This window comes from Anomaloglossus baeobatrachus, unplaced genomic scaffold, assembly GCF_048569485.1.
Source record: "Anomaloglossus baeobatrachus isolate aAnoBae1 unplaced genomic scaffold, aAnoBae1.hap1 Scaffold_2405, whole genome shotgun sequence".
Classification (NCBI taxonomy): Eukaryota; Metazoa; Chordata; class Amphibia; order Anura; family Aromobatidae; genus Anomaloglossus; species Anomaloglossus baeobatrachus.
The window spans coordinates 48,469-62,572 of NW_027442046.1; the positions used below are offsets into that span (position 1 = coordinate 48,469).

The following is a 14,104-nucleotide window of genomic DNA, read 5'->3' on the forward strand; positions in this document are numbered from 1 at the left end:
CTTCTCGGCCTTTTGGCTAAGATCAAGTGTAGTCCCTTCATTGGGTTTTCCTTGGTCTTGGCTGGGAGGGGCCCAGGCTTGCACAACCGCCGGCCTCGGGGATTGTTGCGCCTTCTGGTGCTTACGTCCCCTTGTGCTGGTTGGTTCCCGGGCTCGGGAGGCGATCACTCGCGGCACTGTCGCTTTTGTGCGGTGACCGGCGTGCCTTCGGGCAATTATGTAAATATTGGGTGACTTGTCATCCAAACTCGATGGACCGATTTTGGTATGATCGGATTGTCCCTGTCGGGGTAGCCAACTTAAAAAAAAATCTGTTCTTATCAGTTTAATATCTGATACGTCCCCTATCTGGGGACCATATATTAAATGGATTTTTAGAACAGGGAGATGGAAAAAGAGCTTGCTCTGTCCACTCCACGCATTGACCTGGTATTGCAGTACCTCCAGGACCGGTGCACCCCTTCTTAACCCAGTTTCCAAAAGCAGAACTCAATTCACCTGATTCATATTAGCCCGATTTAATGAATTGGAAGAAAGCATACGTCTTCATATGCACCTCAATTTGGCCCATTCACTTTTCACACTTCCTCCTTTTGTTTTTTATCTTTCACACTTTTGACTTTCTTTATTCATCCAAATAGCAAACTCATCACCACTCAACCTGACCAACTCGGCTATGTCCCGTGCTGCAGTTCTCTGTCTTATCTAGATCATTTGCAATTGAATGGAATAGATCCCTTTTGGACAAAGTGGATTCACCTGCTGCTGCAGTGACCACAGGTGTGATAAGATCTAGAATTGGCATCTGGTGCGATCTCTCCGCTTCCACTCCAAAGAAAGTTACCTGTTTATTCCTATCATGCATTGGTTTTTGGGGTTTTCTTTGAGTAATGATGATCTCTTTAGTAGTCTGTTGGCGCCCTCTCCTGGAGGAATAGTTTGCTTGCTCTTGGACATTCTAAAAGAGAGGTCATGATAGACATTGAGCTTCTGAGCTCAATTGGGGACAGTCATGGGTGATGAATGTTTGCAACCTGCTGCAAAGCCTCATACCGCAATATAAGGAACGTCAAATACTAAGAAAGGGCGGCCTATGAAAGAATTACTACTTTCAATAAGTACACTTAAACGGCTAATTGGGAATAGAAAAACTGTAAAAAGCCCTCTGAGAAAGCCCCCCTCTAACCTTTGATAGTAAGCTTTTCTGTAGTCTGCCTGTTGATGTATTTTCCGTTTGAACTGTGCACAACATGAAGAGACGGAACACTGGCGGCTTGTCACAATGCCCCCGCTGACATCACAATAGCGCTGCTGCCTAGAAAACAAGCTGCGCAGCAGAAGTTGTTCTTTGGGTGGGAGGGTGGGCTAGTGTAAGGAGGGGGCAAGCTCTTTTTTTCCCGGGTGGTAGGGGGATGACAGGAGAAGGGATGCGGGTGGTGAGAAGGGTACAGAGGGCAGGGTTTGGGGGCTGGGAAGGAAAGGGAAAAGATTAGGGTTTGGGGATGATGAAAGGGCTTTCTACGGGTAAGGATGGCAAAGGGTGGCAGTGACGGAAAGTCAGGCAACCTGTCCTGTCCGTCTTTTTGTATCGTGAATTGGAAAGACTGCAAGGGGGAGGGGAGTTGCTTGCGCCCTAAAGGAGGAGTTATTCAGATTCATTGCAGTGGGGGGCGGCGGCTGCAAAACGCACCATTCTTCTTGTTTTTGCTCTGCAAAGCAGCCTTTTCAAGGGTTGGCTTGGGTGACAAAATGTCTTCTGTAGGCGTGGGTTTGTCTCCCTCTCGCTCTCTCTCCCTAAGATGTGTCCGGCATAGGCCAGGGTGCCACTCGAGGCCCAAACCAATTCTGGTTATCGCTTCTCGGCCTTTTGGCTAAGATCAAGTGTAGTGTTGTTCGAAGAGGTGGTTTAAGCTCCAGGCCACCTTAGTACAATGATACAATGCACACTGGAAGGTTGCGCTTGCTAGTACTCTGGGTGGATAGTATATTCATCTAGAGGAAAACATGGCCCTACCAGGATCGAGGCTATTAGACTGAGTAAGGGTGGGGGGCTATGGTACAACGTGCCCCAGGACTGACGACCCTGGAGTGAGTCTGAGCTTGCTGGCTTGGGACCCCGGCAAGCCTTGGGCTCTGTAGCACACCGTACCTTGCCTTTTCATACTTTTTGAGCATATTACCCTATCCCGGCCTTCTGGCTAGGAAGGGAAATTTTTACAATCCCGGTCGGAGGTCTGGTCAGCTTTGGGCTGAGAAACTAACACCCGGTTGGAGGTCTGGGTCAGCTTCGGCTGAGAAACCAACACCCGGTTGGAGGTCTGGGTCAGCTTCGGCTGAGAAACCAACACCCGGTTGGAGGTCCGGTTAGCCTTGGGCTGAGAAACCAACACCGGTTGACAGTCCGGGCAGTTTCGGCTGCGAAACCAACAACTAGTAGCTCTCTACTCCACTTGGGTAAGATGCCTGGGTGGACGCTGGGAGCAACGACAAGGCTCAACCAGGCTTTGGCTTGGGGGAGCACCGAAGATCCCTGACCCTTGCTGTGGCCTTCTGGCTCGGAGGGACGGGGTTGATTTTTGGGGACCCTCTCCTCACGGTGGGGTCCACACGAATCCTAGCCTTTGCACTGTTTTTGGTGTGACTTCGGTCATGCATTTTTTGTGGTGCTTTGGAAAGCTTCATTAAATCAAAAATCTGTTCTTATCAGAACAAACTGAGCTAGCTACACTTGACGAGATACGATCAGGGAGACGAGCTCCAAAGCCCAGCCGAGACCGGAAGAGGGAGATCGGACGGAAGAAGAGCTTGGCAGAAAGAAGCAAGAAGACGAAGGCTCGGAGAAGACTTGGGGAGACCAGAGGAACTTCGAGGAGGAACACAGCGGGAGAAGACACCCGGAGAAGAATCCAAGATCCAGCTCCGGGAACTCAAGCAGGAACCAGCCATGGCAAGCAAGCCAGAGAAGGCAGCCAAGAAGGCTCAGGACCCAGGGACCTCCAGGAAGGCTCATCCAGAGGCTTCTTCGGCCCAAGAGGCCCCTACCTCCGACGCCAGCCAGCCGGAGGGAGCCCGGACGCCGCCTGAAAAGGCTCCAACCCTGGAGCCTTGGATGCGGCAGACGGTTGCCCTGAAGCTAAAGGCGGTGGATGGTAGGTTGCCGGACATGTCCACCGACGTGTTCTGCAAGAAGATGATTCTGGATCAGGGCTTCTCCAGGGCGGAAACCCTGAGTGTCCAGACCTTCATGACTGGCATTTTTCTGGTAACCTTTGCCACGGTGAATGCCTGCAGGAGATACTGGGAGGCGATGAACGCAGCGATGCCGGACTCCCCTTTTCATTCTTTTTTAGGATCCTGTCCTATACAGAGGGATGAGAAGAGGATCACGGTCTCCATGCGAAACCCGCACACCCCAGGAAGAGACATCTCCACGTTCCTGGGACGTCTCTGCACAGTGGTGAGGGAGCCATCCCACATCCTTAACGGCAACGGATTCTGGACGGGTAAGTGGTCAGTAACCGTTCGACTCTACAGGGAACCAGCATCCGAGGATGGTCTCCAGCACCTGCCCCCGACATTCTCTCTGGGAAACTCCTTTGGTCTCATCTACTACCCGGACATGCCACACAACTGCAGGAAATGTGGCGGGAAAGGGCATTCGATGAAGACCTGCAAGGAGGACGCCTGCAGGGTTTGCCGGGTGACAGGACACAGCTCCAAGGACTGCCCAAAGAAGAAGACTTGCAACCTATGTGGACAGGCGGACCACCTTTACAAGGACTGCCCACAGCGGGAGAAATCCTGGGCAAGGGTTGCCGCGGCGACCCAGTATCGGGTAGTCACAGCTTCGTCGACCAAGGCAGCTACGACCAAGGCCACAGAGGCCAAGGACAAGGCGGCCAAGAACCCGGCGACCGTGGCTCCAGCCGATGCCCCAGCAGCCACGGAGTCCAGGGAAAAGAAGGGTAAGAAAACTGTGGCCCCCTCCCTGGTCCCCCCCCCTGTCACCCCTGTCCAAACCCCTCCCCCCCCGGCCAACCCTACTGAGGATTCCACTACCTCCACCTCATTTCCCTACTCCTCAGTTGGTCTCCTCACCCCCCCCCCCAAAGCCCACTCTCCCTCCCCAGACCATGAGAGCAGAGGGCCTCAGCACTCTTGCACTTTTCACCGAGGAGGATTTTCCAGCTCTTGTCTCCTCAGGTACAGGCCAAAGGAAAAGGAAGGTGGAAGATAGTCCTGTCGCAGAACCTTCCAAGCTGTTCATTGTGGACCCCAATCCACCCCAGGAAGAGGAGGATGGCCTCCTCCCAGAACCGGACGTGTTGGAGCAGATGGTGGAGTCCCTTGTGGCCGAAGAAGAAATGGAGGAGTCGGAAGCCACTGAGGCACCATCCCTGCTCGAGCAGCTAGAAGAAGAGGGTCTGCTGGAGATACCCTTACCAGCAGGTGCCAAAGAGGAAGAACCGCCCGACCGGAGTGGTAACTAAGGCACACCGCCTGCTCTAACTTTCTCTTTCCTCCAATGACTGCTAACATTAACATCTTTTCCATTAATGTTAGGAGCATCAGAGACAAGTTCCGACGTCAGACAATTTTTGCGTTCCTTAACACTCAGTCTAGTGATGTATTTTTCCTGCAGGAATGCTCCCTTCCCTCCTCTAGGTCCTTCAACCATCTGGCCAGGGAGTGGACCCATGGCCCATCCTACTGGTCTGGCGGGGGCGACTGTAGGTCCGCGGGGGTCGCCGTGCTGATCAGGGGAAGCGCCTTCACATTGGACTCTGTTCAGGAAATCGTCTGCGGCAGGTTACTGCTCGTGGATGGCACCTGGGCGGGAGAACCTGTCAGGTTCATCAATGTGTATGCTTCTCCTGTGAAGAGCGATCGACTGGAGCTCCTCCAAGCCCTGCGCCCTCAGCTCGCTACCGCCAGGACGGTAGTGATGGCCGGGGATTTCAACTGCCCAATTGAGGAGGATGGACGCAGTTCTGGAACGGCTGCCAAGTTGGACGTCACATCCAAACTGCTCATTGAGATGGTGACCGAAGCCTCTCTTGTGGACGTTGTTGGCTCCATCGGACACGGATCCGTGAACTATTCATGGTGCCGATCCGATGGCTCGCTGCGTTCCAGGATTGACTTTGTGTTTACCTCTCGGGCGGTTGGGCGGAGTGGGCACTCGATGGTCCCCTGCTTCTTCTCTGACCACAGAGCCATTCACTTTCAAGGTGTGCTGGGCCATGGCTTCCCCATTGGCCCGGGCTCCTGGAAGCTGAACTGCTCTCTGCTGGAAAAGGGTGAGATTCTGGAGGAGCTTAGAGCTGCCTACTCCACGTGGCGGGCCTACAAGGCGGGCTTCCAGTCTGTTTCTGACTGGTGGGAATACGTTAAACTCGAGTTCCGTTTCTTCTTTCAGGCAAAGAGTCAACAACAGGCGTGTCTGAAGAGGAGGGACTTCAGGAGACTCCAGCGTGAGCTGCGTTCCCTGCAGGACCTTCTTCGATGCGGCTGGGACGTGAGAGAGGAGCTGGAGGAGACTAAGAGGAGCCTGAAAAGGCACTTCGAGGAGGAGTCCGAGCGAATTGTCTTCCGTTCCAAAGTGGAGAACCTGGAGAAGGGTGAGAAATGTAACTCGTTCTTTTTCAGGAAACTCCACGCCGGTCACACGCCCATGAATGAACTACGAGACGAGAGTGGAAGCATACGACGCGGGAAAGAGAATGTGATGAAGGTCGTCAGCGACTTCTACAGCGAACTCTACGCCCGCAAGACTACTGACCCCGAGGCCGCCGATAAGTTCCTGTCAGGTATCACTAACCATCTTGACCCTGCAGACGCGGCGGCCATGGACGTTCCTCTGACGGTGGACGAGCTGCTCTCGGCCGCCAAATCCTTTAGTTCTGGCAGGACACCGGGCAGTGACGGCCTCCCAGCAGAGCTCTATGTAGCGCTGGGAGACCTAATCTGTCCGGACCTGTTAGGGCTGTATGAGGAGATGGTGGCGGAGGGCAGAATGCCTCCATCTCTGAGGGAAGGAATGGTCACGATCCTGTACAAGCGTAAAGGAGAGAGGTGCGACCTGAAGAATTGGCGTCCCATCACCCTTCTGAATGTCGACTACAAGATCCTGGCCAAGACGATGGCAACGAGACTGAAGACGGTTATCGGACGGATCATCCACCCGGATCAGACCTGCGGCATCCCCGGACGTCGCATCGCAGACAGCCTGGCTCTCATGCGGGACACGGTCGAGTACATCAAAGCCCGCCGGGTGCACGCAGCCCTGATCTCGTTGGATCAGGAAAAGGCCTTCGACCGTGTTTCCCATGAGTTCCTGGGCAAAGCTCTGCACAGGTTAGGTTTGGGTAACATGTTTTGTTTGTATGTCCAACTAATGTATTTTGATATTCACAGCTCGGTGTTGGTAAACGGCTGGAAGACTGACCCCTTCCCGGTCCTCTCAGGGGTCAGACAAGGCTGTCCTCTGTCACCTCTTCTTTTTGTTTGTGTTATAGAACTCTTTGCAGAGGCTATCCGGCGGAATGGAGAGATCAGAGGGATCACCGCACCAGGACCAGAACGCTTCGAGGTCAAGTGCTCGCTCTACATGGACGACGTGACCGTCTTCTGCGCGGACCGGCGCTCAGTCGACACCCTCGTCCAGACCTGTGAGACCTTCGGACGGGCTTCGGGAGCCAAAGTCAACTGCGGGAAGTCGGAAGCCATGCTCTTCGGGGACTGGCAGCCGGCCTCTTCCGCCCCCTTCCCTTTCAGCATCCAGCCGGATTTCATCAAGGTTCTTGGAGTGTGGTTCGGGAAGGAAGGAGCAGCCCTCAAGTCCTGGGAGGAACGCTTGACCAAGATCACCCAACGGATCGGTCTGTGGAGCCTCAGACGCCTCACCTGTGAGGGCAAAGCACTGGTCCTGCGTAACGAGGTACTGCCCGTGCTGCAGTACACGGCCCAGGCCTGGCCCCCCCTTGCCACCGTGTGCAGGGCCATTACCAGGACGGTGTTTCGTTTTGTCTGGGGATCCAAGATGGACAGAGTAAAGCGGAGCATCATGTACAAGGATCCTCGCAAGGGTGGGAAGGGCGTACCCGATATCCCCACCCTCCTGCGATCCTCCTTCGTATGTGACTGCGTTCGCCGAACTCTGCGAGTCAAGAGAGGTTCCGCGGGTGGGTCCATGTCTCGCTTCTTCCTGCTCCCCCTTTGGAGACGGTTAGGCTGGGACAAGTGGGACAGCTCCTTCCCCTACAACTGGACGGCGCCATGGTTCTACGGAGACGTGGTTCGGTTTGTGAGGGAACACCAACTGGAGGGACTCAAGCCTGATTTGTGGAAGCCAAAGACTATCCACAAACTCATCAGAGCCAAGGACGAAATGGAGAACATTCCAGGACTTCATCACGACACACTGGAGACTGTTTGGACAAACGTGTCATCGGCTGGATTGACCAACGGGCACAAGGACTTGTCATGGATGGCGATACAGGGCGGACTGCCCGTCCGGTCATTCATGCACGCCCGGAACCTGTGCAAAACCCGGTACTGCCCAAGGTGCCCCTTCGTGGAGGAAACATCGCTGCACGCCTTTTGGGACTGCCGTTTCGCACAGCGCCTGTTGGTTGCCCTGGAGGATGACCTGAGGAACTCCGTCCCCAGAGGGAGCCTATCGTACCATTCCGTACTTTATGGACTCTTCCCTGGGACTCACACCGTTGGAGCCATCCAGGAGGCTTGGCGCCTTATGAACTGCTTTAAGGACGCTATTTGGGTCGCCAGGAACCGGCTCATCTTGAAGAGGGAGAGGATGTCTATCCAGGATTGCCGCAGGCTGATCCACAGCCTGCTCAGAGACTATTCCATCATGGACAGTCCAGACGACAGCGCCGAGGAGGAGGTTTAGACCTCTTCCATGCCCCCTCCCTCCTTTTCCCGTTATGTGCGTCTTTCAATAAAGCTTCGGGCCTGTGATTTCCCCACCCTATCCCCCTTTTCCCCTACCCCCATCCCCCAATCGCCGGTTCGTCGTTATTTATTGTCTAACTTTTTCTTTCAGCTTGAGTGTTATGGATAAGCATAGGAGCGTGATGTATAGTTTAGTGCGTCGTACTCTATGGCTATGTAAGAAGGATTGTATATTTCTGTGTGTACGGGGCTGCGGCACTGTACACGGTTTGTTACCTTTTTGTGAGTAGTGCATGATAATAAAGATGCTGTTAAATCAAAAAAAATCTGTTCTTATCAGTTTAATATCTGATACGTCCCCTATCTGGGGACCATATATTAAATGGATTTTTAGAACAGGGAGATGGAAAAAGAGCTTGCTCTGTCCACTCCACGCATTGACCTGGTATTGCAGTACCTCCAGGACCGGTGCACCCCTTCTTAACCCAGTTTCCAAAAGCAGAACTCAATTCACCTGATTCATATTAGCCCGATTTAATGAATTGGAAGAAAGCATACGTCTTCATATGCACCTCAATTTGGCCCATTCACTTTTCACACTTCCTCCTTTTGTTTTTTATCTTTCACACTTTTGACTTTCTTTATTCATCCAAATAGCAAACTCATCACCACTCAACCTGACCAACTCGGCTATGTCCCGTGCTGCAGTTCTCTGTCTTATCTAGATCATTTGCAATTGAATGGAATAGATCCCTTTTGGACAAAGTGGATTCACCTGCTGCTGCAGTGACCACAGGTGTGATAAGATCTAGAATTGGCATCTGGTGCGATCTCTCCGCTTCCACTCCAAAGAAAGTTACCTGTTTATTCCTATCATGCATTGGTTTTTGGGGTTTTCTTTGAGTAATGATGATCTCTTTAGTAGTCTGTTGGCGCCCTCTCCTGGAGGAATAGTTTGCTTGCTCTTGGACATTCTAAAAGAGAGGTCATGATAGACATTGAGCTTCTGAGCTCAATTGGGGACAGTCATGGGTGATGAATGTTTGCAACCTGCTGCAAAGCCTCATACCGCAATATAAGGAACGTCAAATACTAAGAAAGGGCGGCCTATGAAAGAATTACTACTTTCAATAAGTACACTTAAACGGCTAATTGGGAATAGAAAAACTGTAAAAAGCCCTCTGAGAAAGCCCCCCTCTAACCTTTGATAGTAAGCTTTTCTGTAGTCTGCCTGTTGATGTATTTTCTGTTTGAACTGTGCACAACATGAAGAGACGGAACACTGGCGGCTTGTCACAATGCCCCCGCTGACATCACAATAGCGCTGCTGCCTAGAAAACAAGCTGCGCAGCAGAAGTTGTTCTTTGGGTGGGAGGGTGGGCTAGTGTAAGGAGGGGGCAAGCTCTTTTTTTCCCGGGTGGTAGGGGGATGACAGGAGAAGGGATGCGGGTGGTGAGAAGGGTACAGAGGGCAGGGTTTGGGGGCTGGGAAGGAAAGGGAAAAGATTAGGGTTTGGGGATGATGAAAGGGCTTTCTACGGGTAAGGATGGCAAAGGGTGGCAGTGACGGAAAGTCAGGCAACCTGTCCTGTCCGTCTTTTTGTATCGTGAATTGGAAAGACTGCAAGGGGGAGGGGAGTTGCTTGCGCCCTAAAGGAGGAGTTATTCAGATTCATTGCAGTGGGGGGCGGCGGCTGCAAAACGCACCATTCTTCTTGTTTTTGCTCTGCAAAGCAGCCTTTTCAAGGGTTGGCTTGGGTGACAAAATGTCTTCTGTAGGCGTGGGTTTGTCTCCCTCTCGCTCTCTCTCCCTAAGATGTGTCCGGCATAGGCCAGGGTGCCACTCGAGGCCCAAACCAATTCTGGTTATCGCTTCTCGGCCTTTTGGCTAAGATCAAGTGTAGTATCTGTTCTTATCAGTTTAATATCTGATACGTCCCCTATCTGGGGACCATATATTAAATGGATTTTTAGAACAGGGAGATGGAAAAAGAGCTTGCTCTGTCCACTCCACGCATTGACCTGGTATTGCAGTACCTCCAGGACCGGTGCACCCCTTCTTAACCCAGTTTCCAAAAGCAGAACTCAATTCACCTGATTCATATTAGCCCGATTTAATGAATTGGAAGAAAGCATACGTCTTCATATGCACCTCAATTTGGCCCATTCACTTTTCACACTTCCTCCTTTTGTTTTTTATCTTTCACACTTTTGACTTTCTTTATTCATCCAAATAGCAAACTCATCACCACTCAACCTGACCAACTCGGCTATGTCCCGTGCTGCAGTTCTCTGTCTTATCTAGATCATTTGCAATTGAATGGAATAGATCCCTTTTGGACAAAGTGGATTCACCTGCTGCTGCAGTGACCACAGGTGTGATAAGATCTAGAATTGGCATCTGGTGCGATCTCTCCGCTTCCACTCCAAAGAAAGTTACCTGTTTATTCCTATCATGCATTGGTTTTTGGGGTTTTCTTTGAGTAATGATGATCTCTTTAGTAGTCTGTTGGCGCCCTCTCCTGGAGGAATAGTTTGCTTGCTCTTGGACATTCTAAAAGAGAGGTCATGATAGACATTGAGCTTCTGAGCTCAATTGGGGACAGTCATGGGTGATGAATGTTTGCAACCTGCTGCAAAGCCTCATACCGCAATATAAGGAACGTCAAATACTAAGAAAGGGCGGCCTATGAAAGAATTACTACTTTCAATAAGTACACTTAAACGGCTAATTGGGAATAGAAAAACTGTAAAAAGCCCTCTGAGAAAGCCCCCCTCTAACCTTTGATAGTAAGCTTTTCTGTAGTCTGCCTGTTGATGTATTTTCCGTTTGAACTGTGCACAACATGAAGAGACGGAACACTGGCGGCTTGTCACAATGCCCCCGCTGACATCACAATAGCGCTGCTGCCTAGAAAACAAGCTGCGCAGCAGAAGTTGTTCTTTGGGTGGGAGGGTGGGCTAGTGTAAGGAGGGGGCAAGCTCTTTTTTTCCCGGGTGGTAGGGGGATGACAGGAGAAGGGATGCGGGTGGTGAGAAGGGTACAGAGGGCAGGGTTTGGGGGCTGGGAAGGAAAGGGAAAAGATTAGGGTTTGGGGATGATGAAAGGGCTTTCTACGGGTAAGGATGGCAAAGGGTGGCAGTGACGGAAAGTCAGGCAACCTGTCCTGTCCGTCTTTTTGTATCGTGAATTGGAAAGACTGCAAGGGGGAGGGGAGTTGCTTGCGCCCTAAAGGAGGAGTTATTCAGATTCATTGCAGTGGGGGGCGGCGGCTGCAAAACGCACCATTCTTCTTGTTTTTGCTCTGCAAAGCAGCCTTTTCAAGGGTTGGCTTGGGTGACAAAATGTCTTCTGTAGGCGTGGGTTTGTCTCCCTCTCGCTCTCTCTCCCTAAGATGTGTCCGGCATAGGCCAGGGTGCCACTCGAGGCCCAAACCAATTCTGGTTATCGCTTCTCGGCCTTTTGGCTAAGATCAAGTGTAGTGTTGTTCGAAGAGGTGGTTTAAGCTCCAGGCCACCTTAGTACAATGATACAATGCACACTGGAAGGTTGCGCTTGCTAGTACTCTGGGTGGATAGTATATTCATCTAGTGGAAAACATGGCACTACCAGGATCGAGGCTATTAGACTGAGTAAGGGTGGGGGGCTATGGTACAAAGTGCCCCAGGACTGACGACCCTGGAGTGAGTCTGAGCTTGCTGGCTTGGGACCCCGGCAAGCCTTGGGCTCTGTAGCACACCGTACCTTGCCTTTTCATACTTTTTGAGCATATTACCCTATCCCGGCCTTCTGGCTAGGAAGGGAAATTTTTATAATCCCGGTCGGAGGTCTGGTCAGCTTTGGGCTGAGAAACTAACACCCGGTTGGAGGTCCGGGTCAGCTTCGGCTGAGAAACTAACACCCGGTTGGAGGTCTGGGTCAGCTTCGGCTGAGAAACCAACACCCGGTTGGAGGTCCGGTTAGCCTTGGGCTGAGAAACCAACACCGGTTGACGGTCCGGGCAGTTTCGGCTGAGAAACCAACAACTAGTAGCTCTCTACTCCACTTGGGTAAGATGCCTGGGTGGACGCTGGGAGCAACGACAAGGCTCAACCAGGCTTCGGCTTGGGGGAGCACCGAAGATCCCTGACCCTTGCTGTGGCCTTCTGGCTCGGAGGGACGGGGTTGATTTTTGGGGACCCTCTCCTCACGGTGGGGTCCACACGAATCCTAGCCTTTGCACTGTTTTTGGTGTGACTTCGGTCATGCATTTTTTGTGGTGCTTTGGAAAGCTTCATTAAATCAAAAATCTGTTCTTATCAGTTTAATATCTGATACGTCCCCTATCTGGGGACCATATATTAAATGGATTTTTAGAACAGGGAGATGGAAAAAGAGCTTGCTCTGTCCACTCCACGCATTGACCTGGTATTGCAGTACCTCCAGGACCGGTGCACCCCTTCTTAACCCAGTTTCCAAAAGCAGAACTCAATTCACCTGATTCATATTAGCCCGATTTAATGAATTGGAAGAAAGCATACGTCTTCATATGCACCTCAATTTGGCCCATTCACTTTTCACACTTCCTCCTTTTGTTTTTTATCTTTCACACTTTTGACTTTCTTTATTCATCCAAATAGCAAACTCATCACCACTCAACCTGACCAACTCGGCTATGTCCCGTGCTGCAGTTCTCTGTCTTATCTAGATCATTTGCAATTGAATGGAATAGATCCCTTTTGGACAAAGTGGATTCACCTGCTGCTGCAGTGACCACAGGTGTGATAAGATCTAGAATTGGCATCTGGTGCGATCTCTCCGCTTCCACTCCAAAGAAAGTTACCTGTTTATTCCTATCATGCATTGGTTTTTGGGGTTTTCTTTGAGTAATGATGATCTCTTTAGTAGTCTGTTGGCGCCCTCTCCTGGAGGAATAGTTTGCTTGCTCTTGGACATTCTAAAAGAGAGGTCATGATAGACATTGAGCTTCTGAGCTCAATTGGGGACAGTCATGGGTGATGAATGTTTGCAACCTGCTGCAAAGCCTCATACCGCAATATAAGGAACGTCAAATACTAAGAAAGGGCGGCCTATGAAAGAATTACTACTTTCAATAAGTACACTTAAACGGCTAATTGGGAATAGAAAAACTGTAAAAAGCCCTCTGAGAAAGCCCCCCTCTAACCTTTGATAGTAAGCTTTTCTGTAGTCTGCCTGTTGATGTATTTTCCGTTTGAACTGTGCACAACATGAAGAGACGGAACACTGGCGGCTTGTCACAATGCCCCCGCTGACATCACAATAGCGCTGCTGCCTAGAAAACAAGCTGCGCAGCAGAAGTTGTTCTTTGGGTGGGAGGGTGGGCTAGTGTAAGGAGGGGGCAAGCTCTTTTTTTCCCGGGTGGTAGGGGGATGACAGGAGAAGGGATGCGGGTGGTGAGAAGGGTACAGAGGGCAGGGTTTGGGGGCTGGGAAGGAAAGGGAAAAGATTAGGGTTTGGGGATGATGAAAGGGCTTTCTACGGGTAAGGATGGCAAAGGGTGGCAGTGACGGAAAGTCAGGCAACCTGTCCTGTCCGTCTTTTTGTATCGTGAATTGGAAAGACTGCAAGGGGGAGGGGAGTTGCTTGCGCCCTAAAGGAGGAGTTATTCAGATTCATTGCAGTGGGGGGCGGCGGCTGCAAAACGCACCATTCTTCTTGTTTTTGCTCTGCAAAGCAGCCTTTTCAAGGGTTGGCTTGGGTGACAAAATGTCTTCTGTAGGCGTGGGTTTGTCTCCCTCTCGCTCTCTCTCCCTAAGATGTGTCCGGCATAGGCCAGGGTGCCACTCGAGGCCCAAACCAATTCTGGTTATCGCTTCTCGGCCTTTTGGCTAAGATCAAGTGTAGTATCTGTTCTTATCAGTTTAATATCTGATACGTCCCCTATCTGGGGACCATATATTAAATGGATTTTTAGAACAGGGAGATGGAAAAAGAGCTTGCTCTGTCCACTCCACGCATTGACCTGGTATTGCAGTACCTCCAGGACCGGTGCACCCCTTCTTAACCCAGTTTCCAAAAGCAGAACTCAATTCACCTGATTCATATTAGCCCGATTTAATGAATTGGAAGAAAGCATACGTCTTCATATGCACCTCAATTTGGCCCATTCACTTTTCACACTTCCTCCTTTTGTTTTTTATCTTTCACACTTTTGACTTTCTTTATT

General features: G+C 51.1%; 3 non-coding genes and 2 pseudogenes across 3 annotated transcripts; all 5 read left to right on the forward strand.

Annotated features, from left to right (window-relative positions):
• Positions 1-255: 255 nt before the first annotated feature.
• LOC142261944 (U2 spliceosomal RNA) lies at positions 256-463 on the forward strand (annotated as a pseudogene).
• Positions 464-8,189: 7,726 nt separating this feature from the next.
• Positions 8,190-8,396, forward strand: LOC142262016 (U2 spliceosomal RNA; annotated as a pseudogene).
• Positions 8,397-9,784: 1,388 nt separating this feature from the next.
• LOC142262021 (U2 spliceosomal RNA) lies at positions 9,785-9,975 on the forward strand. Its single transcript, XR_012729488.1, has one exon. It is a non-coding gene; the product is annotated as a U2 spliceosomal RNA (small nuclear RNA).
• A 2,190-nt stretch (positions 9,976-12,165) lies between these two features.
• LOC142262001 (U2 spliceosomal RNA) lies at positions 12,166-12,358 on the forward strand. The gene has a single exon (XR_012729476.1). It is a non-coding gene; the product is annotated as a U2 spliceosomal RNA (small nuclear RNA).
• Positions 12,359-13,746: 1,388 nt separating this feature from the next.
• LOC142261907 (U2 spliceosomal RNA) lies at positions 13,747-13,937 on the forward strand. Its single transcript, XR_012729424.1, has one exon. It is a non-coding gene; the product is annotated as a U2 spliceosomal RNA (small nuclear RNA).
• Positions 13,938-14,104: the final 167 nt, after the last annotated feature.